This window comes from Arachis ipaensis, chromosome B08, assembly GCF_000816755.2.
Source record: "Arachis ipaensis cultivar K30076 chromosome B08, Araip1.1, whole genome shotgun sequence".
Classification (NCBI taxonomy): Eukaryota; Viridiplantae; Streptophyta; class Magnoliopsida; order Fabales; family Fabaceae; genus Arachis; species Arachis ipaensis.
The window spans coordinates 18,882,581-18,888,787 of NC_029792.2; positions in this window are offsets into that span (position 1 = coordinate 18,882,581).

Sequence of the window (6,207 nt, forward strand, 5' to 3'; positions counted from 1 at the left end):
CTCAAGTGATAATAATTTTATTTTATCAATCAATTCTAATACAGATTTCAATTATAAATCAATTTATTTTTTAAAAATAAAAAAAATAATACTCTAAAAGCACTCTATTAAGATGTTATATTATCTCTCAATGATCTTTTTTCCTTGTTTTCACCAAGACATAAACAACTAACTTTAAGTTTCAACTAACTAAACTTTAGAAAGATTTTTCATTAAAATAGAAAAAAAATATTTATTGAAAAAAAAAGTTAGATGATCCATATTAAAAGTTGGGGTTTAAATTTCGTTTTACGTAGGTAATATTATAATTATTTAATAGTCTATAATTAACTTTTGAATAAAATTCCGTGACAATTTACTCATTGACTTATCAATTTAAAAAATATCATAAAAAATCTAAAAAAAAAGGTTTAATATTGATTAAAATATAAGACAAAAGTAAAAAAAAAAATATTAGCCGGTTAGAATTCCTACGATACTATTCCATTCCATATATGAAAACATGTTTCTCAGTAAATTACTAAATTATCGTACAGAAAGGCTATGGACTACGGACAAGGAAGAAAAACTTGACAGTTCCGGTCAACCAGGGAAATGTTGACTGATATTAATTTATTATTTTATTTTCGATTAGATTGACCGATGTTATATATTTGATTATTTGCGGCTAGGTTAGTAATTTAGTCATTGGGCAACAAGAAAATTATGGGTCACGGTTGTCCTCAACCAAAACTGGAGAAAGAATAGTCAAGCATGTGCTGATGAAAATCAGAAATAAGTGTCCGTATACATTTCCCATATGGAAAATTTGTGTGTCTGTGTCATTTGTATACTCGATCTGCGGATATTTAATTTGGCAACAATGTTAGGAAACTAAAAAGGTATTAGCAAAAAATTAGCTAAATCTTTTTGGGTGAATCCAAAATTTTTATGTGAATGGTGTGGTGTTTATGCTAGACGCCTAGACATTAGGATATTTCTTTTCTTTGTAAATTGGATGGTTCTAAATCTATTTTCTGATTTATCATATTTTAGACATTTGGGGAGAGAAGGAGGATAAAGAAACGGAAGCTAATTGAATCAGTTTCCATGATTCACGCTAATATTTTAAATCATAAATAAATAAAATTAATTACTATATTTATAATTAAGTTGTTTTATTTTTGGCTGATTTGGAGTTGGTTCTATATACTTTTTCTTAATTTGGACAAATTCGTTCCGGTAGGGTTGTTTACTCGAGTTACTGACTTACTGCGGTTAGGATAGGATACGGGTTCAGGGTATACTCTATCCTATCTTATTCGCACCCCCAATATATTATATGATATATATGTAAAAGTTATGTATGTAGTGAAGAAAGTGAGTGTTGAACTCATAATCTTTCTCTTATAAAAACTTAAAATGACCATTAAATTAGTTGATGATCATATTATTTGTAATTTTATATTAGATTTCTTTAAAATTTTATTATTTTTAATTTTAATTTGAACTTAATTTTTTATTTTCTATTTTATTAATATGTATGAAATTTGAAATTTTATATTTGCTTGAATTTTTTTTATTTTTCTGCGGGTAAGGTCGGATAGGGTAGGATTTAGAACTATAGGGTGCAGGTAGGTTTAGGGTTGAGAAATTCTCAACTCGCGGGTAGAGTTAGGGTAGAGTCCAAACGAGTAAATACCCATAGTCGTCCCTGAGATTCGCGGAAATACCCAATGTGATCCTCAAGATCCCGATTTTTCCATTGTAGTCCTCCAGATAGAGCTCTGAGCACTCATAGTGATCCCTGAGAATTTTTCTGGTGATGAGTCATCACCGGAGCGCTGACATGGCCTCGGTTTGCCACGCTGGAGGGTTCCAAAATGTCGTCGTTTTGCTTTGGCGCCCTTAAGTGCCAAAATCGACGCCGTTTAGATGTTACTTAGCATGAATAATAGTTTTCTCTCCAATACAAACACTTCACTCATCTCTTCATGTTCATCTCTTCATCAATGACGTTATAGTAGGGTTCTATTCGCTGGGTTGAAAAAGTTGAGAGAAGAAGTAATCCGACCGAAAGTTCTTTTCGTTCTTCCCCTCCTTCACCAGAAACACGAGGTTTCGACATTGTGATCAGACTCAATGTTACCTTCCTTTTTTTACTTTGCATTTTCAATACAGTGTTGGTTGATGTTATGGAAGTTGTTAGTGTGATTGAGGTTCGGGAGTTTTGTTATCATTGTAGTGTCTAGGGTTTGAAGGTTGGCTGGAGTTTTTCTGGGGTTGCTGTATTTTACCCGAATGAAACAGGGATGAAACAGGGATATGGTAAACGACATATGCAAAATTGAAAAAAAATGTGTTCTTATGGTGTTGATTTTTTTTTTTAATAACACATTAGGCCTTCAAAATTTGCCTGTATTAAGTGAAAATTTTGAATTTCTTGCAGATGGAAGAGAGGTTGGACATCATGTTTCATCATGGGGGTGACTTCAAAAAGAATGCAGAAGGGATTATGGTATATTTTCCGGACAACATGGCCGATGCTACCACTATTGCTACTGCAGCTGCTGCTGCTGCCGAAGCGGCTGAAAAGAAGAAAAAAGATGAAGGACATCCTGCGCCTGAGCAGCAAGTCGAGCAGCCCCAAAACGATGGTGGCCAAGGTGATGGGAAAAGCAATCCCGTTTCACAACCCATGGAGATCGAGATATCTCAGCCATTTCCTTATGAGGAAGAGGCATCTCAACAGGTAACTGAAAATTTATATATTCACGCCTTTATGATTTAAGTGGATCAATTATATTTAATGCCAACTTTTTTCATATAGGATCATAATATGAAAAGGCATTCGAAGCTGTCATCAAGAAGAAGATCCTCTCTGCCGGCAACCTCTCCAACAGTGAATTCCTTGCAGGGTGTATCTTTAGCAACAGCAACAGCAACAAAGTTTGCCAACTTGATGAAGTTCATTCCAACATCCGGATTTAAGCCACCAAGAAAGAAGAATTGAAGACTTTAGATAAATCTGTATAGGGGCTTGTGTTTTGTGTAATTAGTCTTTTCCAATGGACAATGAATAAATGGTGAATTGTGATCCTTTAAGCTTTTTTGTGATGTCTTGCTTTTGAGGAAACGACTAATAGCAGCTTCATGTTCCTTGACTGCTTTCAATGGAATTTATCTTAATACACTATGCTTTGTGGTTTACCAATCACTTTTGTTGCCTTATTCAACCTTTACTAATTTTGGTTCATTTCATGCACAAACATAAATAACAATAATTTCATAGTTAACAACATTTTCATTCCATCAAGGCATCAACAAGCAGTTTTTTTACATCTATTGCTAATAGAAACCATAAACCACCAACTCATTCATCATTTACAATACAGGATAACCATCAACACTATCAATACAGACACAACTAACACTAACAACTGGGTAATCACTTTTTGCATATGGACATCCTTCTTTAACCCCCGAAGCCTCCAATCAAAATTCACCTTCACTTCATAATCATCACCACAAGATTCTGACTTATCAACCTGCTCCTCATTCCCAGAATCTGTCCAGACAAAAAGTCCGCACCATCTTTTTTCACTTGTTTGTAACCAAGAAGAGATCAAAGTTCAGATAAGAACAACAGAAGAATAGTGAGGTAACAACAATCATAACAACAGAAGTAATTTTTATAACTCACATTATAATTGGGGCAACCATAAAATAGTTTGTTCGGATTTGAAATCCGTACCAGACCATCTGAGAAACGGCCGGTAGCCACAACCGCACCATTCTGGTGGCTCCGATCTTCTGCTCTTTGTTGGCGTTCTCGTTTGGTTCCAGTTAGATGGGGAACAAACAGAGCTTCCACCTACAGTGCTACCACCACCCATCATCGACATAAGCAACAGCCCCAGATGGAAGAATGAGGGGAGAGTGATCAACAAGAAGAAGAGATGAACTTTATGAAAATTTGGGGATTTTGGGTTAGATATAATGGGAGGGACCAACGTGGGTACAAATTGGAAATTAGCCAGCTCAACTAGCCGTTGGGTCCTCCAGCGTGGCAAACTGAGACCACGTCAACGCTCCAGTGATGACTCATCACCAGAAAAATGTCCAGGGACTACTATAAATACTCGGATCTCTATCTGGAGGACTACAATGGGGAGATTGGAATCTTGAGGATCACATTGGATATTTGTGCGAATTTCAGGGACGACTATAGGTATTTACTCGAGTTCAAACCCTACCATACTCTACTCATTGCCAGCCCTAATAATAATATTTCATTGATAAACATAGAATGAGTTTTAAATGGGCTAGCCCACTAAATAGACGGGCTAATATATTTAATCTTTTTAATTTTTTATTTTTATAATATTTTAACAATTTAACCTAAATATTTCAAATTCTAAGTATAATATCTCAGGTTTTAACTCATTAACTTATTAAAAGAAAAAAGATTTGATCCAAAGTTGATATTTTGCCCGAAACTTGATTTATTTTGGTGTTTTAATGAAAAATTGTGTATTAAAAAAATAAAAAATAAAAAATTTAATGCATTGTCTAGTTTAGTTTGACAAACTTCTTTTAAATGGATCAAACTTTTATTTTAAAAGCTCATATATATTTGATGTATAATTGACCGGTCCATTTAAACGGCAGACATAAATAAGCGAGCTTAAACAATAAAGTTAGCCTATTTGACATCTTTAGTTTTAAGAATCTTTACAGAGTTAAGGATTGATGGTTGGGCTATGGCAGGAACATTTATCAGATTTCTATATATGTTTTTTGGGAGTTTAATTTCTTTACTTGCTTTATTAAATTGATATAGAAAGGTAATTTGTGATGCTTTTGTTTAGTTTTTATGTTATACTAAATTTAGATCTGCGCATGAATATATTAATTAAGGAAATGATCATGTCAACCCTGTTTTGATAATATTATTCTTTATATTATTTTTTTATATTGTATTTTATACAAATTTGTAAAAAAAAAAAGTAACAATGTCATCTTCTTATAAATTAATATAAAATTTAATACTACTATAGAAAATAAAAAACCAAATAATTTCAGCAGTTACCTTTATTTATTAATTTTTTTTTGTCTTTTATCAAGGTTTGTTATTTTTAAGTAGTTACTTTTATTTAATATTTTTATTTTTTTAGGTTATATTTAAATACTGTAAAACAAGAATAACACTATTAGATGTGTAATACAAATGCATATATAATTTTCAATAACTAAAAATAAAATTTAATTTTCTAATTGTATTTTTCATAAATTACGATACTATATATTTTTAACATTATTATTATAACTAAATAATATTAAAAATATAAAATATTAAAACGGTAAAAAAGTGAGATATAGGTGGCAAAGATAATATATAATCAATAAGCACAATACAAAAGAAAAAAAATTGTAAAAACATATATGTTAGTGTTCTAAAAAATTTATCGTTTAATACATGAAGAGTCAATTATTTAGCAAAATAAGGAAAAAAATTGATTATAAAAATAATTGTACAAAATATTAACAAGAATGAATGAGAGAAAGAGCAAGAGTAATGAGATTATGTGAAAAAAACATTAAAAAAAAGTGTGAAGAAGTAGATGTTAATTTATGGGATAAGTACGATTTTGGTCCTAACGTTGAGGGCCAGAATCGAAATCATCCCTCTTCTAATTTTCGATTTAAAATCATCCTTAACGTTTTTTTTCATATTAAAATCGTCCTTTTAATTTTTTTGGACAAAAATACCCTCACCACTACCAACATAATTACCTCCTTCACCACCACCACCACCAACTGCCACTCCACCACCATTATCAACATCATCATCAACACCCACTGCCACTCCACCACCACCAACACCATCATCAACGCCGCCGCCGTCCCCCTCCCCCCTTTCTCTTTCCTTTTAGAATAAATTAAAAAATTTTATTAGAAAGGACGATTTTAAAATGAAATGCAACATTAAGGACGATTTTAAGTCGAAATTACATCAGGGACGGTTTCGATTCTGGCCCTCAACGTTAGGGACCAAAATAGTACTTATCCCTTAATTTATATAGTAAATATCAATAAAAGTAAGTATAAAAATAAGAGAATGAATTCAGTAAAAATAATTTGAGAATGAGTGAATGAGAGAAAATATATTATGTGTAGTTAATAATGATAATTAGTGAGAATTATTAATTATAATAAGGAAAATTC